At 41.6% G+C, this 23,131-nt stretch overlaps 2 protein-coding genes across 2 annotated transcripts in view; one reads left to right on the forward strand and one right to left on the reverse strand.

Annotated features, from left to right (window-relative positions):
• AMFR (autocrine motility factor receptor) overlaps positions 1–23,131 on the forward strand; it is a 414,702-nt gene that overhangs the window by 283,626 nt on the left and 107,945 nt on the right. The window lies entirely within an intron of this gene.
• NUP93 (nucleoporin 93) overlaps positions 1–23,131 on the reverse strand; it is a 74,692-nt gene that overhangs the window by 50,164 nt on the left and 1,397 nt on the right. The window lies entirely within an intron of this gene.

The raw sequence follows: 23,131 nt of genomic DNA on the forward strand, positions 1-23,131 counted from the left end.
GCCAGCTGTGTCCAGGCAGCACTTCCAGAAGAAGCAAATGTCTGGAGAAAGGTCAAGTTGGGGAATGTAAACTTGGTACAGATTTGGAAACAACAGGCCACAGGGGAGGAGACCCTCACCACCACCCTCTCTGCACACATCCACCCCAACCCTTCAGAACTGGAGGCAACAGAGACCCGCTAACAACTAGGTTACAAGCCGCCAGATTAGAAGAGAAGCAAGGACTCGCTTGAGGCGGATGAGGGGAATGCACGCAGCTTTCATTTAATGCTATGTGCACAGCCATACAAAATGGGGATTAGTCTTCCACAAAAAGAGAACAACATTTTCAAGCATATGGAGGAAGAGACTCTCAGAAAGGGACAGAGGCTGACTCAGAAAAACGATTAAAAGGACAAAGTGACTTTCAAATAGAGGTCACCAGTTCAAACATGTACTAGATCAGTAGTGGCCAAGACTAAAGCATCTAAAGACTGATTAGCAATTTAAACAAAAACGTGTTATTAATCTTCCTTCAGCTCCTGCTGCACAAGTGCCTACATTGTAAATTCACTGCAGGAAGTAAAGCAGAACTAACTTTCCATCCCAGTGCCGCAGGAACAGCCAGGGCTGCAGTGGGCACCCAGGGACCAAGTACTTGTCCCCTCAGTCTCTGCAGAAGCGTGAAGGCTGCCCTGGTCCATGTGCTTGGAATGGGTAAGACGTTTCTTTCCGTTGTGCCTCTACCTTAGCGGCTCACCTGTCTGCTGCCAGATACAAGTAATCAGCTACCGCACTTAAAGATACCCACTTAGCATCTATAAATAAGCAGAAAGATCACATTGCAGGTTTTGAGTGCATTATTTTCTATGGGAGTTTTCCTGTTAAATTACTTTGCTAATTCATTAACGTCCTATAACTTAAATGTTAATGAAAAATAGGCCCACCGAGTATCATTTCTCCTTTCCCTCAATGCTGATGAGAAGAGGCTCCAATTAACACTGGCGATCTCGCGGCACTGCAGACTCAGACAGGCACATTATGAGGTGCCTTACTGCAGAAGGTCCTTCCAGAAGACGCCCAAAGAGGGCAGACAGGATTCCAAAACACACATTTCACTAATGAAAAGTGGCAGACACACTGTGTTTAGCACTCAGGAGGTACATCCAGTAATGCAGCTGCTTTGACTTCGGTCACTGAGCAAATCTTGGGTGTTTCCCATCTATCTTCACAGGGACTTGTAGCTCCACTACTGCACTATCCTGCGCAATACAGAGAAACCCAGTGAAACCATTTTCTTTGCTTTATTATTGGGTGGAATAACAGGCTGCAGACTTGGAGATTGGGTCAAACCACTCTCTGCATGCTGCTCATTAAGGAAACACTTCATTGTGGATGAGCGGCTGCAGTAGTGGTGTGATCATAAAACACATCAATGCATATTTTTATATACTGCTAATCAATTATGATGTAAAATATTATTCACATACTATTACTCAACTAGAGTCTTACAAGTAACATTAATTCCTGTGTAAATTTACTGGAAGTCAGGACATGTTGAGGAAAAGATAAAGAATATTCGATTCCCTTTTTAAAGAAAAATTATTAATATTTGCTCCAAACGATCTTCCAGCTGCTGCAGTTTAATACCACCCAAAATACATTTTCCCTAGGGTCCTCCATTATCAGCAAGGGCCTTTCTGGCAAGCCCATGTGTTCATTCAACAGATTCTCTCTGCTATCTAATTTAAGAGCCTTAGGTGTGATGCATTTGAGGAATGCAATCAAATCCTGCCCCTTCCAGGCCTACTGGGACACCTATTAATTCACCCTCCTGAAGAGAGGGAGTTTATCATCTCTGGCAATCGCTAGTATCTAGAAAAGTGGTACAGGGCAACTTAAATTGGCATTGCAATTATTTAAAGTCTATAAATAGTTGTTGCCACGGTGTAAATTAAATTGCTATACAGTAACATCCTGTCTTTTCTACCTTTTAAAGCTAAACTCTTTTTATATCAGATAAGCAGGGACCACGCCACACGAGAGTCCATGGAATGTGGATATGAGCACTCAGAAATTGTGTTGTACTCCACACAAGGATAAGCTGAAAGCCCAGAGTAGCTTGTTAGGTTCTCTCTTTCTCGCTTAGGAAGAACAAGAAGAGACTCAGTTGCAAATTGCTTCATCATTGGTCACCCAAACTCAATATGTTTGAAAGTCACCATAAAGTTCCACAAAGCAACCACAGCAACTGAATGGAAATGAGCTGCATAGGAAAACAAAGGTTAATGTGTTCCACTAACACCTTTACTTTTGGGAAAGACAGCTGGACAACGGCTGCCTTTGCACAGAGCGATCAGGTTTGGCAGACCACTGAAACAGGGGAATGAAGAAGGTCACATGGGTGAGGAAAGAAACACCAAGCCTAGAATATTCCCTGGCAGGGAAAAAAGAGTTGATTTTAACACAAATACCAGCACAAGCTTTATTTGGGCAATTGTACCACTTACATTGGTGTTTGCTTCAGAGATGGTGCTAGTGCTACTGCTCCCCAGTGAATGAAAGCCATCTACATTTTTGGCAAAAGTACCATACTAATTTCTTTTAAAAAGGTATATTCCAACAGGCTATAACCCTACCTCACAAAATATTATTTAATGAAAAGCCAAAATGATAGGAAAGGGACTGCAGCAAGTCTTGGCTACAAGTCTGATTGAGAAAGATTAAAAAACACCCAGGCCAGTAGCCAGAGGGCAAACTCTTGGCTCCTCACCTTTTCTCAAGTGTTTTCCATCACATTTGGTAGAGCAGAAGCTGTTTCAGCCTCCCTTAATTTCCAATACTTTCTAGCTCTAATTAAGTTATTTAGGCTTTGTGTAATTATTGACCTTCGTGGCAGGCCATACAATCAGCAATATTACCTTATAGAACCAGATAGCTGAAATAATATCATTTTCCACCAAAAGCATTTTCATGAAGGGTCTGGAACACAGGGCTTATGAGAAACAGCTGAAGGCACTGTGATTGCTTAGTCCAGAGAGGAAGCTGAGGGGATACCTCACCAATCTCTACAAGGCCTGTAAAAGAGGTAACAAGCGATAGGACAAGAGGAAATGGCCTCAAATTGCACCAGGAGAGGTTGGGACTGGATATTAGGAAAGATTTCTTTACTAAAAGAGTGGTGAAGCACTGGAAGAGGCTGCCAGGGCAGTAGTGGAGTCACCATCCCTGGAGGGGTTCAAGAAACATGAAGACGTGGCACTTCAGGACGTGGTTCACTATGCACGGTGGTGTTGGGCTGATGGTTGGACTTGATGATCTCGGAGGTCATTTCCAACCTTAGTGATTCTATGAAACCAAAGGAGGCTTAGTCCTTTTCATTTTGTGAAGCTTTGTGTTTCTATAAGAGGGAGACAGAAGAGGACAAAGAAATGGCAGACGGAAAACTTGGGTTGTACCTGAAGGAGCACTGGGTACCTGTTCCAGAGAGCAATAAGAAAGGAAGGGCTTGGGGTAACTGCTGGCTGACTGCAGTGGCAGACAATTTATAGCAACTGAAGTTTCCACCTCCATCTACCTTACCAAAAACCCACCACCATAATCAGGACAGCTGCTTGGCACAAAGATTGTTCTTGTTCAACAGCATCTTGCCATTCATACCTATCTCTCAGCAGAGAGGACCAAACAGAACACATTCCATTGAACAACACAGGGAAGCACCTCGGGGAACAGAGCACAGATCAGCCTGATCCAGTGGGAGGTGTCCCTGCCCATGGCAGGGGGTTGGAACTGGGTGGGCTTTAAGTTCCCTTCCAATGCAAACCATTCCATGATTCTGTGATCCCTGTGCTGCAGGGAAGGGACAGCAAGCCCCATCTCACACCAGAGAAAGGTTACAAGATGACAATAGGCATGTTTGTATGGGCAGTGACGCACTCGTGAAGCAATACAAATGAAACTTTCCTCTAGAAAACACAATGCCTGTTTTCAAACTAATAAATGAAAGAGTAATTACTCTGCATCCCTGAATGTCTGTCAGCAGCCCAGCAAGCACTGGCCATCTCAAAGTTATAAGGCAGAGCATTTTAAGAGGCACAAACCTTAAAACATCAAGATTCCTGCCTGTCTCCACTTGTTCTCTTTTCAGTGTCTCTTGCTTCAGAGGTTCATTGCAGTACATAAAGGTTAACAAATACAGGAAAAACCCAAGGAAACTCAAGACTTGCCTATTTATCTTTTTTTTTTTTTTAAATTCCAACCACATTAGTACTTTGGGAGAGCCAAATTGTATTATAAAATGCAGGATTTCAGCATTCTGGCACCAAGCCAACATTTTAATGGCCATTCAAACACTAAGTAAGGAAATGGTTGTGCATTAAAGCCTACCAATAAAGTCAACAATCAATACTTCAGTATTACAGTAAAAATGCAATGCACCCTTTATAACTGTCTCTGGCCTCATCCTTCTTTGTCACGCTCAGCTCTAAATAAAAAAACCCAACCAAACAAAAAAACCAAAACAAAGGAAAGTCACCAAACATTTTGCTTTAAGACCAGACCTAATTGGTCCTCTGGACTGTACAGATGTGAGTTTTTTTCTCCAACCGCGTCTTGACAGGGCAGAAGAGGCAAGAATAAAAAGGACAGAAGTTCAGACACAAAATTAATCAAGCAGGTCAATAGGCAAGACCAGTGAAATAACGAAGCCTCAAACAGCTCAGCCCCAAGCAACTGCAGATTAGAAGGTTCCAACTTTGTCTGCAAAAAGCACCTCAATCAAAAGACAACAAAGAGTAATTGCATCAAGGCATAATAATATTTGGGTTTCAATCCAATTCATAGATCTTAATTGCTAGCACAGCCTCCTGTCCTCTCAATGTAGTCTATCTGTTTGAGCAAATGAAGCAAGTTCTGCCGAGGAGAAGATTTGGACACCCTGTGGAAAGTGTAAGCATCAGGCAGTATTGCTCTGCAACAGAACAAATGTTTTAAAATTTAACTCTGGCTTCCCATTCTGAGCCATGGCCATAATGCTGAGCCACTGCTCTATTTCTGAGCAGCGGAAAAAAACCCAGTGCTTATGGATGCTTGGAGCAGCGCTGTGTGTCTGCAGGAAGGTTCAGGGTACGCCTGTTTTTCAGGAAGAAATGGTAGCAGCCATCAATCCAATCCTGTGAAACCTGAATGTAAAAACAGGAGGACAAAACCAATCAAATTGATCATTTTTATCTCCACAGCCTGGCAAGCTCAGTTCAGTAATGGAACTTCATCATGGAACGGTTACACCAGCGTAATCACTTGGGTAAACAAGCCAACTGAATTCCCCATTTTCTTCCTGAGTCTGTAAATACACAGAGGGAAACAGAGAATGATTGTTGCAGAAATCCCTCCATGAGTCCTTTACATTTATTTGCTAAAACCACCTTGCATCCCTCGGGTTTCGGCTATAAACAAGCACACAGCAAGGCTGGGAATTTGGAAAGACTTTTTGCTGATGTTTGGAAGTCTGGGCATCGGCACCTTGGGGTTGAGTTCTGCCAAAGGACCCACCGCTGCAAGCCCAGCAGCCACGGAACAGGAATCCACAAGCCCTTATAGACCACAGAGTGCGTGATCCAAGCTCAGCAGCTGGGGATGCGTCCAGCAGTAAGCTAGGCCAGACCTATGATCATTAGGTTTGGCTACTTCATCTTGTTCTACAGTCAGGCAGATCCTAAATAATCCATCTTAAGCAAGAGTCACCATGCTACAAAATACTGCTGCATAAAATGACTATATTGGGTGGCAGGCAGTCGCTGTATTGACTCAAGTTGTAGCCTATAACTCTAATCAGCCACCAGTTTAATTAAAGGGTTTTTGCACAGCCACAGCTCCAACTCTGGGCAGCAACCACAGTTTAATAATACTTTCAGCTCAGAGAAGCTGAAGATCTCCAACCCCGACTGCCAATAGCCACTGCAGGTGTCTCTATTGTAATAGGTTGGGTTCAGGGAGTGCAGAGACAGGAGAAGGAGAGGACTGTTTTAAACTGAAAGAGGAGAGATTGAGATGAGATGTAAGGAAGAAATGTTTTCCTGTGAGGGTGGGGAGGCCCTGGCCTAGATAAGTCGTGGATGCTCCATCCCTGGAAGTGTTCAAGGCCAGGTTGGATGGGGCTTGGAGCAGTGGGAAGTGTCCCTGCTCATGACAGGGGGTTGGAACTGGATGGGCTTTGAGGTCCTTTCCAATCCAACCCATTCCATAGATCTATGATTCAGCAGAGCTGTGGTAGACAGGTGCTTGCAGCACAGCTTCAGTTTCTTGTTTCAGGTGGCGAAAGGAGCTCTGCTGACAGTCAGGGTTCTGCGGGGCAGCCAAGGGCTGTGCTCCTCAGCACTGCCGAACCAGAAAACTACTGACAGTGAGAAACAACCACATGTTTCACAAGATCTGGGATCTGACAGAGGAAAGGTGGAGGCCAGTTGAATACTGATGAGGACCGTGAACATTAAAGAGGTCCAAGGGAAAAGCAAAATGGAAAACATCTATATAAGCTTCAACTACAGACTCTCATGGTCTTGTGAGAGGCAATGGTAAACGTGACTTCTATTTCACAAGTGAAGAAATTGATGCATGAGAAGGCATTTCTTGAACCCAAAGTCAGGCATGAATACCATGACAAAAATTGGATCAAAATCCAGCTTTCCTGATTTCCTACACTGAAAAACAGCTGCCACAGAAAGCTATTTTCTAAGTAAACATACCCATCATGGGGTGCCAGTCAGGCAAGGATCCAGAAATTCAAGGGTCAAGCGTTATTCAGGATTTGAATAAGTGCAATAAACCACTGCATAAATATTTAAACTGGCACTCCTGCTCCAAAATATTCTTGGAACATATTTCAACTGCTTGCTTTCAAAGTTTATAACAGACATTCCCTTCTTCCTTCTGTCCTGTGGAACCTCTGAAAAAGCCCCATTTCCCGCTCATCCACTGCACATCTGACAGCAATTTACTAGTTTGAGCATGCTGCTCTTGGTCAGCAAGTACAAATGAATAAATCTAAACTCCTGAAATCCTACATCCTTGGCTCTTTGAGGTCTCATTTTAAATTCTCCCCAACAGAAAGCCAACCCAGCTTCCAAATCCCCAGAACATCACTCTCCATTTTTATCATTCATATTCTGACTTCAAAAGTGAAAATTCTCGGGCTCCATTTCAGATCTTCTCACAAGGTGTGCTATCAAATAATCTAAGACACATTTTGTCATTAGACACTTCCACCAACCAGAACACATAATATTTGCTTAGATCCGAGTATAAATCTCAAGAAGCCAAAGCACAGTGACAAATACATTTTGATATTCCATATGCAGATGAATCTCATTATTTTAGCCTGACATAAGAAAAAAACCCCAACTTACTATCAGTCATTAATATAAACTACAATTATAAAAATTTAGGGCAACATTTCCTTATTATGAGTCATTAGCTGTGCTGCCCTGCCCAGCCTCTACTTTTAAATTGTGCAACATTCAATGAGAGAAAAAGTTGCTGTAAATGAAGGAAGAAGCTATGCAGATGTGTACTGCCAATACCCACCTGGCTGCATACTTGAACAATCAATCTCTTGAACTGCAGCTCTGCTGGATATTCCAAGCCCTGAGATGTCCACAGTTAAGCTCAATACTGATTAGCAGAACCTGCTCCTGTTTCAGCCTTAATTTCCCTGTGCTTCTGTATCCTAGGCCCACCAGTACTGAATGAGTTGAAGTTGAAAATAAAGTTAAAAACTCTGTTAAATTATATTTCAATAACACTTACCTTCCAAGGATCCCAAAGTTCTTCTGTAATAACCACACCTAACTACCGACCACAGAAACCTGACCTGGCATTTGACATCTGCAGAGTTTTGCCTCTCCTACTGACAGTGACAGCTTGTTCAGCAGATGCTCCTGGTAGCACCATTCGCAAGCATTAATACACAAGATTAATAGTAAAAACAAACAAAATCCCAAACCAAATCCAAAAAAACAAGAAAAGATGGCTCTTTCTTAACAGTTTTCATTTTGCTGGACTATCAGAAGTAATAAGCAACTAATTCTTTGATATCAATGCAAGAGGAAGCTCTGACGATTCCACAGGTAAGATTGCTGTATCAGAATGTACCGTGGTGTATCAAAAGGCACTGCTTTCATACAAACACTTTGAAGGTTAGCGCTGTACTTTTATTGTTTAAACTCATGAGGGTCCTAGAAAATAAGAGTTGGCCAATGGAAACAGCTGTGAGCCTGTCAGTCTAAGTAAACTCGATCTAGCCCGTGAAGCTGTCCCCATCGATGAATCAATTTATTAATCCACTGCACTGCTTTCACAAGGAGTTCTGGAAAGGCCAGTACTTCAGCCTTTCAAATCTGGCACTTCTCAGTGTCTTCAGCCTTATTCTGAGCAGCCTTACTGTGTGACCACCTAGAGGTCTCTGCATCAGAGGGAAAGGCTTTCACTCCTGCTGCTGATACAATGTCACTCCTAATTTGGTCTGGAAGCCTTAAGTTATTTTTTAAGGTGATTAGTTGATACTACACAGCAAGACAAACACCTGGTGCTACAACTGTAGCAAAGGGTTGTTTCAGGATAGGGGAAAAAATATGGATTAAAATAAACTTATGTTATGGAGTTATGTTTAAACTCTGAGCTCCTACCTAACCTGCCCAAGAACAAAAGCCTCCATGAATCCTCACGTTTAACCAACTCCTCAGCTTCTCAAGGAAGTGCATTAACTACATATTCAGCTTACAAAAATGAATTGCAACACTTGCTAAAAAATAAACTGTGAAAGAAACAAAAAGCCCTCTTCTTTAGTCACACGTGACAGCGATTCAATTTCACTGTCTACTGCATGCATTTTTCATAAGGCAGATGGGTACAGGATAGCAGTCATGATCGTTTTCAATTTATCACTCTGGAACTCCAGTTAGAAAAAGGATGAAATCAAGCAAGCCATTGCCTTTGACAGCAGCAAAAGAGCACAGCCTGCCTGGCTACCTATGCTCTTCAGTGGCTCATACAACCAGATTGTAACTCTTGCACCAGATGCAGTGCAAAAGTGATCCTTTGCCTATTTAACTTGCTTAAAGTCAATTAATCAGCCTATAAAATAGTGCCAGCAAAACTCACTTCCATTGTAAGTGGTGGCTTATAATTAAACACCTGTTTCTAAATACATGTGGCCATGGACCAGGAAAATAACATCTGCACAGAACATTAATCTAAAGGATATGGGTTTTAGAGGAACGTGGAAAAAGCTTATGCCACCTTCCTTGGTACAAGATTGGCCATGGCCATCCAGCATGCCTGCAACAAAACAGACCCTGGATTTGCATGTCCTAGCACCAAGTTGTGCTCCTTCCTGTGGACAATAGCAATCAAGTGTGCTAAAGGCAAAGGGATCCATCTCAGAGGTCTGCATAAAATCAATGGATTCAGAAGCTCCTCTGTGATAGCAAGATGAACCTCCTCTGGATCCACAGGGAACTTCCCACATGCAACATGTTCTGCTGAGCAGTCTCTGCAATGACTTGAGTCTTCCAATTGCGCCTCCCACCTTCCTTTCAGAATATATGGTTTCAAGCAACATTTGTTGCCAGGATGCATTGCTAATACATAATATATTGGCTGGAAATTAGTATTTCATCTCTGAAAGAGAAAATGTTACAAGCGTTTCTTAAGAGGCAATGAATGCAGAAGAGTTTGGAAGAAATCTTGTGAGACAGAGCAAACCTATAACCAAGGGAAGACAGATCTATTGATACAAACAGCTAAATTCTGCCCTTTAAGACAGACCATGGATTCAATCCCCTGATACTCATTTTAATGCTGGAAAAAGATCTGTTCTGCTATTCTGCTGCAATAGGATATTATTTCTCCACAAAGCTTGGCTTCGGGTATTTCTTGCAGGGATAGCTTCTGACTGAAAAGGCAGACTTGCTTTTTCTTTCCTGCTGCTGCCATTCTGCCATTCCTGGGGATGGATGGACTCAGGAGTTATATTCTCTGCCCTCCAAAACTCATTGCCCCTAAATGACAGCCAGAACCATCCAGCCTGCAAATCAAGCCCTGGATTCTTTTCACACAGAGGACCATCCTGCTGACTTGGTAGACCTGCCGTAGGCAAAGAGGCAGGAGAAGGCCTAGAGGCTCCTAGGTGCCTTCTGACCGGTTTTCAATGACAAGCATAACACGTTACATACCAGAGAGGTTCCTCTGAAATATAATGCAAAAGGGTTAGAGTAAGGAAAAAGGAAGAAAATGCAGTAAGCCAGAGAAGCAAAGGAAAGCAGATGACAGTTCTGCTATAGTGACTAACAGGAATATAACCGAGTGACAAGTTACTCCTCTTAGTTAAAGCTTTCACAACTTGTTGATGGTAACCCTCTCCCCAGCTGAGTTCCCCTCAGCTCCAGCAACAAGCCACATAGGTATCTGCGTTGAATGCCTGTTTCCATAATTCACTAAATCATAGGTTTATTAAAACCTGAAACCATTGAGAAGATGCAAAGTTTTTCCTCAAGAGGCAAAAAACCCACAGAAATCAAGAGGACAGTAAAAAAGGTAGAGAATAAGGCATGTAATGGTACAAAACCACAAAAAGCAAAACGTTTAGCGTAGCACATTAGCTAATTACATACAGCACTACCATGCACTTCATCTGACCAGCAAATATGAAGCCAAAAACATTAACCTCGAGTCAAATAGCAAAACAAACAAGAGAAGCAATATTGATTCACTCTATCTGTTGAGTAATCAAGCTTCTTACCATTAGAAATGAGCAACAAATTTTCTGGATAAGCTATCTTTAACCTTGGAAAAATTAAATCAAGCTAGACAGGACTAAGGAGAGAAGTACAGCAGGGTTTGCTCTACGAAAAACAGAGTACAGTGTCCAAATGTGTAATTTATAGTGAGGTGAGTCTTTGCACCCAGCTCCCACCACTTAGCTTTCACTAGGACCTCAGGATGGGCACAGTCCTTTTCAGTCAAGACAACAGTGGCTCTTTTGACCACTTTATTGGTGCTTATTTCAGATTTAATAAAGCCTTTAAGTTTTTCGTGTCTACTTAACAGAGTAAAAGGATTTAAACATTCCATTCTCTGTTAGAAAGCTTGGGGCAGGAGAGGAAAGAAACAATGAATGTTTCAGATTTACTATATGGTAACCATAGCAGGCAAAATCAATTACTGCGGAGAGGATCTGGAGATAACATGCAGGTTCCCACTCATTTCTCTGAAATGTGTTCTCCCCCACTTCTTCTCTCTATTTCCTCCTCCACTTCTCTTCAGAAATGTCTTCTCATACATTAGAATCTGGCCCAAAGAATCCTACTGGCTTACAAACGCATTTAGAGATAAGGATTTGTCATGATACGGTATGGTGTCCCCACCTGTGCACTCCCACATCCGAGATTAAAAGCAATTCCTTCACAGATTGCTCCTTCTGCCTTTCACACCCAGTTTGGCTACAGCAAACTTTATTATCGGAGAAAGTAAAAGATGGTGTGGCTTTATCAAGAATGCTGTGCATGCTGGACAGCCATCCTCAAAGGAAAAACTGCAGTAGAGTCTGAGGAATTAGCAAAAGGATGTGTATACCCCCTCACGTGACACAAGATGGGAACACTTTCAAAATTCATAATATTAAAAAGGAAACAAATAGGAGCAGATCCTTCAAAAGTCTGTGAGATAAACGATTTAGAAAGGGCAGATCCAGAGATCCAGTTCATACAGGTTTGAATAAGAAGGAAAGGATGTCTGTTTAAATGATGCCAAGCTCAAAACCAATAAAAGGGAATAAATTTTAACACAATCTCTAACTGAATTGTGGAGCTTACTACCACAGGAAGATGGCAAGGCCAAAACCCTAATGGGATTAAAAACTGACTCAGTTTGTATATGGATATTGACAATATCTAGAGCTGCATTTAACAATAACATTGTGGAAAGAATTAGTATCCCTTATGCTTTCAGGCTTTTAACCCACCTCTGACTGCTAGAAAAACCATGTGAAACCTAATTGAGCAAGCAGGTATCCCCATGAACATCTTCTGTCAGTGCTTCTCCTTCAAATTATCCCATGCTGCTCATAAGCACACAAAGACAACTGAATAGATGGGTCCCAAATCCCATCTAACAAATCAACCAAGACAAATTTAGTTTCAGCAAATCCCGTGTCTCTGATTCAAGTCTAAGATAGTCAACTGAACCATTCAAACAGGTTTAGTAAAGCTGCTGAAACTGAAATTAAACACAGATGTGTTTACCACAATCTTTCTTCATTCACCAGCCTTTGAGCAGCACTCACGTAACACTGGCAAGAAAATGTCTCTCCACTACCTCCACCCTGCAATAAACAATTAAAATATCACATAATCCAGAAATTGGTGCTTTAGGACAGTCCATAGAGACCTGAACTGCAGTCACAAAAGCTGGCAACATGCTATGCTATTCTCTGTAAAGTTATTTTACAACTAAGTCTCAAGCTTCTCAAGCCATTCTTTACCAAGCAACAATTAAGCATGCTGTTCCAATTAAGTTAAAAAATAATTTGTTAGCTGTGGCTTAAAACACTATGCAAGCAGATCTTTTCTGGTGGAAGCACCATGCATCTCGCATGCTTGCTGAGATACAAATAGTGGAATGGCGTAGGAAATTTCCAACTCATATCCTTAGGCTTCTTTCAGCCCTTTCCATGTGCACAGAAAACCAACATGAGCTCTTCTGCAAAAACTGCTTTTCGTTTAAACAGGAACTTAATGATTTAGGTCAAAGTACATGACTGTCTTGCACCCAAAATACTGTCAAAGCACGGATCTGAGCAGAATGGGCAGAAGGTAATAAATGAATCCACAGGAGAAAAGCGAAGCGTATAAATACAATCAGAGTAAGAAAAAAAAAAAAAAGAAACATGAGTGGAAGAAAGATGGGAAGAAAACAGAAAGTAGGCAGCAAGAACAGAAGATGTGCCAAAAAACTAAATGAGTGAGGCAAATGCATGTGTCCTTAGTTCCACCTCAAAAGGCTGCAACTTTCTTTCAGGAGCATATCTTGGCAGAAGTAAGAATTCATTCTGACTTCAAAAAGGAAAGTTAACACACATCTATACATACCACCCAAACATTTCTTCTGCAAACTGCCAGATTTTCAGGCTGCTGTTTTGCACCAGGAAGCTTAAGTACATCTGCAGTTTGATGTGCAGACACTGGGAAACAGTTTACACACTTATTAGTTAAAGACTATTCTAACCCAAAGCCTGATAATGCCCAGGATTAAGGATTTCAGATGGGGAGTCAAACAGACTAATTACTAGAGTGGAGAAGAGGGCTTGCACAACAATGTACCTGTGGCCTTTCCCAGACTGCTAAGTCACACAAATGGGTTAGTAATGAACCCTACTGGAATTCATCAGTGGAGTAGCACTTTCAAGAGGCCTGAGTAAATGAGGGGGGCTTGAAAGCAGGAGCCGAGGGCTGCAGCAGCTGCTGGGTTTTCTAATAGATTTGATGAACAGCCTTGCTGGAAGGAAAGTGTCCACGGTTTTATGATGTTTGCGGCCACAGGAGTTCCTGGCCTGCCTGCATACAAACTTCCCTTGTGAAAGCGATTTGATTTGTAGAGCTCATGGCACCATGAAGTATTAAGATGTTCAAGACAATGCTCAGGAAACAAAGACAGTAACAAAAAAGACCCCAAAACCAGCAGTTCAGGAGAAAGGTAACAAACACACTTCTCTCTGTACCATTTCAGAAAAGTCTGCTGAGGATCAGAATTCTTTCTTTGCTATTGCACTTGGGAAATTTTCTTTATTTCTCCTTTCAGAAGAACTGAAAAGCCACACTGACAAACAGGTGAATGTTCATTTTTCAAAACCAAACCTTAAATCCATTAACCAACTACAACACTGGAACTGAAGGCTTCAGCCATCCATGGGAAGACCCCACATCAAAACCTCTGCATGGCTACGAGCAGGGCTGCCTGAAGCCCAGGGTCTGCACTTCCCATTTCCACACAGACACTAGAAGAACCACAGTCAACTCAGGCAAGAACTGATTACTTAAATACATTAAAAAGGAAAAAAGAAACCATCACTACAAACCATGTCCTTATACTGTTACTACCCAAAACACTGTAAAATTTTAGAAGCCCAATTTAACTTCTTAATTTTTCACTTCCTCCCCACCCTTACATGCAACAAAGATAAACTGGGTTCATTTCTGTGTATAATCAGTTCCACTGTTAAAATTCCAGTACCACTACACAGATCTTTTATTTCAGAGCTACGATCAAGATACTGAAAATCTCCAGATCCTCTCCCCTTAAAGTCTATGCTTTCTTTGTAACGGTTTCAAACCCAAATATCAATATTTCACAAAACAATAGGGAGCGGTACTTTGCAAAAGCCACATTTGAGCCTCAGATAAATAAATAGAACAACCTCTTTAGCCCAAGCCATTGCTCTATCACATGATACGTGGAGGTGGCAAATTGCCAGGCTGCAAGAATTTGCATCTCAGCATCATTTCTTCTCACCAATTTGCACAACCGCAGAGATGAAACCATTCCACTAAATTTTTTCCAGCAGCATGCAAACACTAATTCCAATAGTTCATTTGCACATGCTGAGCACACACTGTCTAGGTCAGCAGTCAATACAAGACCTCAGCCAGCACTAAATTAATGGGACGGTGTGACATTAAGAGGTACCACGTTGCCAGAAGTGCCGTCCTCCTGGTAAGATGCAACGTGGATCCTGAAAGTCATTAATGATCTCACAGTACTTCTTGCAATAGTAACATTGCTCCAAGCAGGGTCTCGGTGAAATTTGGCCTCAGGTAATCACATCCTACGAGTTGAGGTTCAATTTAGTTTCAGCTACATGTGGTGTTTTACCACATGTAAATGCTATTTAGAGAAGCAGAGATGTCTACAGCGCAGCATAGGATCTGTCATCTCCAAATCGCCTTTTATACCACATTTGCCCCTTCACAGGGATACGAATTAACATTCAGTTAGGAATTGGAACAATTTTCATCAAAGGGAAGAGCTACGCAGCAGAAAGAGGAAAAAAGGGCGGGGGAAGGGAATGAAGTCAAGTGTTACGACTCTAAATCTGGTCTCTGTTTTAAGATGTTTATGACAGATACTTCAAAGACGTTTATTAAAAGTCTACAGTCATACCTATTTGAGATGCAAAGAACATATCTGGATTAAGCAGACAGGAAATATAAAATGTGCCAGGACATAGCAGAATTTAAATAGATCAATAAACACAGCTACTAGAACAAGAGTCCTCAATTTTTCTATCTTGTGACCTTGCATTAGCATAAAAGTTTTGAAATGTCCCTCTTCCTACTGTCTCATTTATCTATGATGAAAGAGAAAGGCAGACCATGTCTCTCCTCTCTCCGTGATCAGAACCACGATGAACTGGAAGATCACCACATAATTACTCCTGTTAGCATGCAACCAAGCAAACAAGAGAAATGTGAAATAATCCAGTATCACAGCATTTAATGAGTGGCTGTAATCTGGACAACTAACAAAACGCCATAGAGCATTCTACATTAAATGTGCCATGGTTTCGGCTTTTGTGGTGGTGCATGTGTTTACAAGGTTAATAGAATCACAGAACAGTTTGTGTTAGAAGGGACCTCAAAGCCCATCCAGTTCCACCCCTGCCATAGGCAGGGACACCTCCCACTGGAGCAGGGGCTCCAAACCCCATCCAACCTGGCCTTGAACACCTCCAGGGATGGGGCAGCCACCACTGCTCTGCGCAAACTGGGCCAGGGCCTCAACACTCCCATCACAAAGAATTCCTTCCTAATGTCTATTTTAAGTCTTCCCCCTTCCAATTTAAAGCCATCCCCCCCTCATCCTATCAGTCCATGCCCTTGTAAGAAGTCCCTCCCCAGCTTTCCTGGAGCCCCTTTCAGTACTGGAAGCTGTTCTGATGTCTCCCTGGAGCCTTCTCTTCTCCAGGCTAAACAATCCCAACTCTCTCAGCCTGTCCTCATAGCAGAGATGCTCCAGCCAGGGTAATCTGAAACTGCACTACTAAGTCATGCTATTAGACAAGAAAGAAAAACTAGAGAAAATTGCTGTTAAGATGTAAACCAAGCATGTGAAGGAAAAAAGTGATAAGGAAAAAACCCAATGCTCAAGCCCCTCCAATAGATTCCCAGTGTTTTGGGCTTTTTTTTTTTCCTCCCACTTTCTTTACACGGTGTTATTCCCACACCTACCAATGCTAAAATGAGCTTTAAAGAAAAACCAACCCACGCTGGCTATGAAACAGAGAAGCCTGCACTCTTAAAGCCCAGTTCCACCCTAGCCTATGTGCCTTGGCATTGCCTGGGGCATTCTTTAATCAGCATGGGCCTTGGGAGGCTCAGGGGATCCTGTTCATTCAGTGGGACCCTGGGAGACTCTGTGTCAGGGAGGTGGCAGACAGGGCCACCGAGCCCCCGGCTGCCTGCTGCAGAAGCCCTTGTGAAACTCTTCACTTGGCAGAAAGCCACAGGCAGGCTGCAGTTTTCCCTTAGAGATTTATGTAAAAGCAGTACACGTGACCTAAAAGAACGGGGAAACGCAAACACATCAGAGATGAGATGGAGAAGTTTGTCATTTATATGTATAAGATCCCCGTCCCTTAACTCCATTTGCTGCCTGTCAAAATACTCATTCATTCCACATCACCGCTTTCTTCAATTGTGTTAGATCTGCCTCTAGGCACATTTAATTAACAAGATATTTATGTTCTTAATTTAGATGCCTAAATGTATACATTAAGGGTCAAATTCTGAATGAAATCAATGAGACAATCCAGGCAAAGAAGACAGCAGGGTTTAATACTGCACTGGCACTGGGAGGAGAAAAATAACTTCTGAGAGCCTTTGTAGAAAGGTATGTTTGGAGCATGAGGTTTCCACAACTTAAAAAAGAACCCCACCTACAACCACAAATAATATTTTTCATTTGGACTGTAAGAAAGAAACAGCTAATGACCAATCCTAAAAATACAAGGCGGAACATTGTCCTCTTATGCTCACTGTCCCGGCTCCGCAATGGTTAAAAGGTCCCCACAGCTGTGCTGGCATCATCGATTAGGGTGAACAAGGAAGCGACAGAAAAATAAAGCCACCTTAATTTCAAGCTCCATTAGAACTGAAGGACTTGAGCGGGGAGAAATCAATGTTTGGCAAATGGGAAAGGACAAAATCTGCAAAAGGAAAAAACGCATTTTCAGGCTAAGCTAATGCAAACAATGGATGGTGAACAGCACTTGAGGTTGCCCCTTTAAGATTGTGTCAGCATTTCCATTTATAAACTCTGATTTTAGTTACACTCTAGTAGATTACCACAGGCTTCAGTATTATTCTGGCAGATACCACAAAGTATACCTCAAATGGCAATATAAAATAGTGGTAAGAGCTCACTGGTTGAATAATGCACCCCTTCAGTACCTGATTTCAGAGTAACCATTTTTAAATTATGAGTCACACACATATATACACACAAACAGAAAAGAAGTGCTGGGGCGAACATCCTGGGACCCAGATTCTACCAAGACTACAACAGGAGTCAAGGCTGCCTTTGATATGAAGCCTGTTACAGCAATGTGAAAGTCAAACTTGAAAATATCCTGTATGCTTAATTTCAGCCTGCTTTGGTTGCCACTTGGACAGCTTTCAGTCTAACCTTTTGCCCTCATTTAGATAAAAGCTCTTATTTCTGTAACCGGATCTCCAGAGACTCAAGTCAATACTCTGAAAATCCACACCAGAAATCAAACCCACACCCTGGTATGCAATCTTTAATTCCAGTTCTGTTGAAATCAGAAGGCCAAGGTGAAACTGCTCTACAAACAAGCAAATCCAACAAAATTATCCTTCAGAGTGATGGAGACAGGGCTTCACTTCAAGCTTTCTGCGCACAGAAGCAACACATGCAAGGGAAGCTTGTGTCCGTCCCTAGCATTCATTTCAAAGATCTGGACCAAGGCTTAAAAAAGTGAGAGCAACACCACTTCTTAAAGTTAACACCACGACTTTGGGATTAGGCATTTCAAAACAAGCATATGGGTGGGCTAAATGTAGTATCAAGCCATCATGACGCGTTCAAAACAAAGCACACAATAAAGCATAACATACACCGTAATCACACTACCTCAGCTGGTATAAATCAAGCCTTGGATCCTGCAACTAACCCTGGGCTGGGAAACTTCCGTGGGGCAGCAGTGAACCCCTCTAACATTCACACATACACCAAACAGCATATGTGCAAGAACCAGGTCCAAGTTTACGTGTTACAACAGTACAGCCTTTCCATGTGCTTGTAATAATTCCTCCTCTCGCTGCCATTACCAAGACCCAAGAGAGCTCTCTGCAACAGTGCTCACTAGGAGAAATATCAGTTTGCATATTCTCCCAAGTAACTAGTGATAGGATGAGAGGAAATAGCCTCAAGTTGTGCCAGTGGAGGTTCAGATTCGTTATCAGGAAACATTTCTTCACCAAAAAGACTAACAGGCACTGGAAGAGGCTGCCCAGGGAGGTGGTTGAGTTCCCATCCCTGGAGGCATTTAAAACAGTGTAGATGAGGTCCTTAGGGATGTGGTTTAGTAGTGGACAGGTATGGTTGGACTCTATGATCTCAAAGGTCTTTTCTAACCAAACAATTCTACTTTTCTGTGCTGCGGAAGAGTGAAGAAATACCTTTTTCTGAAGAGCATGACAACATTTCATTTATAGACCCATACTCCATCTGTGAGAGATCACCTTGAGTGACCAACCCTTACCTGCGATTTTAAAAGCCACAAAGAAACAAACAAAAATCCCAACATGCATTTATGTGCTTAACAGAGCATCAAGACTCACTCACTTGACTATCATATTCAGCTTAGAAAAGATTTTGCCAAAATAAGGCTTTTTGACAATTTAGAAAATCTTGATCTTTATAAACTCGTAACATAGGAATTGTTAAGAACTGCATTTGCTGTGAGAAGTATTTGTGGCATTGCACATAGTTTAAGAGCACAGACTTTGAAATAAGAAAGGAAAAATAAAAATTCCCATAATTAATGGCAAGCCTAAAATTTTTTTCATGATCTTCCCGTCCTTCTGCTCTAGTGGGAGACATTTCCTGGACTCGTAATCCTTTTATGTGCAAGCAATCTACATTTTACAACTGATAAATAATTCAGATAATTAACTGATCTGCAATTTGGTGCACTTCTTTTTAGTCAGCACTATGGAGTACCATTTAAAAGGGGTTCTGTACAGACAGTCCCTCTTGCTTGTTAACCCAAGCTGAGGCTTCTCTTAAGGTGAATTCCTAGATTCTCTTAATACTTTCTGAACATCTCACATCAGCATCCCAGCACTACATGCCCTAGGATGCTCCCCTCTGATTTTTCCTGCTGTGTTTTACTCTCTATATAAGAAATAGGATATTTCCTGGAATAATTCTGCAGTGCTGACAGAGATGAGACTCTACCATATCTCCCTGTGCTGCCCACATACAGGCTGCTAAAACAGACCACAACATAAGAAGGAATGGAAACAATAAGTAAATAGTTTGGGTAAGAAAGCTAGAGAAGCTCAAGAGAAATGACTCGATGCAAAGGAAGATGTTGGGAGCACATGGCAGGAAGTCCAAGGAGAATTTTCATGCAGTAAGAGCTTTGCTAGAATTTAAAAGCCAGCAGAAACCTAAAATTCATACAATAAAGATTTAATCATATTTGTAATCTTCACATATCCTTTGCTGACTATTGCAGTTAAGCATTAGGTCTGTGCCTCTGGCACAAGTGCCCATATCCACCTCCAGAGGCAGCTTCTCCTGCGCTGCGCTGTACGTGGGCTGTACCGATGCAGCCCCACCCTGGCTTTACAGGCAGCAAGGGTGCACAGACTCACAGATCCAGGTGCTTCCCTGAAAAAAATCTGTCAGTCTTTTAATCAAATGATGCTGTGAAGTATTTATGAACTGATAACCCTACCTGCTCAAACTGAACTTCAGGGACACCACACGTGAGAATAATTAGAGTGCTAAAGAACCTACAAATGACAAGTAAGCTTCAGAGAGGATTTAAGGTTGAATAAATCTGCTGCAAACCCTACAGGCTTGTGAGTAGGCGTGCTGAACATCATGAAAAAATGGGACTGAAAAAGGACAACTCAGCTTACGATACCGACAAACAATGAACCAAGTACATTAAGCATTCAGGAAGTTTTTGTTGGTTAAAAAGAGAGTAATAGTACTGCTAGAAAGTGCAGACTGCAGGCGCGATACAGTACAGCTCTTCCCTATCCACAGAATTAAAACCTGAGAGCATGTTCGTGTATACACTCTTCCTCTGCTGTTACTCAGTAAAGTCCCATATAAAGGAATTGTAAAGTCCTGCACAACAATGAACCAGATCCCTCCTTTATATCACCCTGCACACAGCCTTCGAGGATTCAATAGGAGCAACTTACAGAGGGAGAACTTTATAAACTGGAAAGGGATAGCTATGTTCTGGCCCGAAATAAACACAAGCTTGAAGCCTCATGAAACTAATTAGCTAATAGGAATAAAACAACTCCCAGCAATCATCACTGAAGAAAGTACCATATGAAGCAGCTTTTGTAGCACACCTTTATCTAAAGCATCAAATAATTACAACCTCCTTGGTTAACAGAGCTAATCAGCAGCCAAGCAGCAGTGCGTAACACTAAGGTCATCTCACATAACTAGTAACAACTTAATAAAAACTACTCTGAAAGAACAAGATCCTGTTGATGATGGCTGCGTGCCAGAACCTGCAGATGAGTGCAGACTTGTCCATATTCCAAGCGAGCCACTCTCAGATGACAGAGCACTGTTAGCATCATCCGATTTGAGGTTTGACTGCAGGTATCCTCAGACAGAGCAGAGGATGAGGTTCTGCACAACAACATGAAACCCCTTGCACCTGTTAACTGCAAAACAAAGAGGGATGACACATTTACAACTGACACCTTACTCATGTGCTTGCCAGATGATCTACAACCGAGCACCTCACTGTGCTTCCCACCACAAATCGGTTTTAGCTCATTTATTATGCATGTGTTCTGCACATGGCCTGCACAAAAATTAAAGATTCAAAGCACACGTGTACTAGGCCTCAGACGCAAGTAGTTAGATTTATATTAACTTGATCACTGATTAAATCACCAGTGTTAATCATGATTCAAAACAGCAAGTAGGGAACTTTAATTTAAATTATTGATTTTAATCTTGTTTTTCATTTGTACTTTTTAGCTGTTTTCCTAAAGGAAGGGCTGAATCTCATTGGCCGATTTGGCCATTTAAATGCATTGATTTGCAATTAACCACTGGTATTATGCTAAATTTTAAGCTTTTCCTAAACAGGAGGATACAATTGTATCTATATTCACAATATAAATTTATGTAAAAAGCAAAATATTTATTCAGAATCTTAAATGTTTCTTTTAAGCTTGAAAACAATGAATGAGAAATTTCATATTTACTAGATGACACTTACACATGTGCTTCATGTCAAGCTCCACTAGAATCCTATGGAGCAACAGACCATATGAAAACAGTCAGTTAAAATGCCTTATAAAAAGAAAAAGGCATCCAGCTTGTATTTCAAAATGTTTGCATTTCAAATTGTCTCTATGAGACCAAAGAAATCATTAACTTTATTAGCAAAAAGACAAACCGAAAGTGATGGCTGGACAGAGGCATTTCAGCACCCAAACACACAGACAAGAAACTTTAAAGAATGCCTACACAAGAATTCAAATTTAAACACTTCCTTTTTTAAAGAAATAAATGCATTCTAATGAAAAATTTTCAAATACTGACATGGGTCATAAGAAAAAATACACTGGAGATGAGAAAGTATACTGAGAAGATCACTAGACTATACCAGAATCACTATATCAAATCATAAGGTCTTGAGATCTGGTATAATTAAGGAAGAAGAAAGCCTTCATGTTTTGATTAGGTAACCAGTAAAATAAAAGTAAAATGTATTAATGCATTCCTATCTGTTTTCCCCTATGCCACAAATCTTGGATCCAAAGAGTCCAGACCTCCACTGCTTCCAGGCTTGAAAATCTACAATAAAGTTGCTCTTAAAGCAGAAAGGAAAAAACACCAGAAATCAAAGAATTAACAGCAAAAAAAAAAAAGAAAGCATTCTTGAAAAAAATCTAGACAGAATAGGGTCAAGGAAGACACGTACCAAATTTAATATCACCAATCAGAAATACAACAACATCAGAAATTGGAACAAAGGAATAAAATGAAAAAAGGACAGAAAGCGAACAGTGCCAGTGGTCTAGAACTCTTACTCTGTGATCATGCAATAAAGTCTCCACAGTGCACTGATTTTTAGTGAAAAAGTGGGGAAAATGATCTGGGGAGGGTAAGAGAAGATATACTAGAAACTGCCAGCAAGTGAAGAAGGGCAAAAGTACAAAGGAAATACCATCTTAGGGAAACATGTCAGATGCTCCAAGCAGTCCATTCTCACACAGACGGTCACCCCTCTGCGTTTTCAGCCCACAAGGACTGAGGCAGCCCCAACACAGAGGAGTGCTGCTTGGCACAGGCCCCAGGGTGCACACACCACCTACCAGAAAGCCCGTGGGCCTCAGAGAACAGGGAATTAAGTAAATCTGCCTAAAGACAGAAGACCACAGGGCTCCTAACACTAAGTTGAGGCTAGGCTAGGGGTGCATCCACTCAAAATGAACAGCACCAAATACCTAAATAAAAGGTATCATTAGAAAAAAATAGGGTAACTTCACACACCTCCCCCTTCTCTCCTTTTCCCTTTTGAAGTCACGTAGTTCAGGGCACACTACTTCTGCGAAAAAGAAGAGCTTAGAACTCTTTTGACCCTCCTAACTTCGCCATCTGCTAGTAAGCAGAACATAAGCTGCAAAATGATTAACCACTAATTCAGTCTGTTATCTTCAATGCAACCTACAACATCAATTAAACAACCTGCTCTTCACCAAGTAACCAACAGCGTAGATTTCTTCATCATGAAGATACTCTACAAGGGCAGGCAGCTATCAGAGCAAAAATAGATGGGTCGCATTAATCTCTAAGACATCAT

This window comes from Phaenicophaeus curvirostris, chromosome 14 (genome assembly GCF_032191515.1).
Source record: "Phaenicophaeus curvirostris isolate KB17595 chromosome 14, BPBGC_Pcur_1.0, whole genome shotgun sequence".
NCBI classification, from domain to species: Eukaryota; Metazoa; Chordata; class Aves; order Cuculiformes; family Cuculidae; genus Phaenicophaeus; species Phaenicophaeus curvirostris.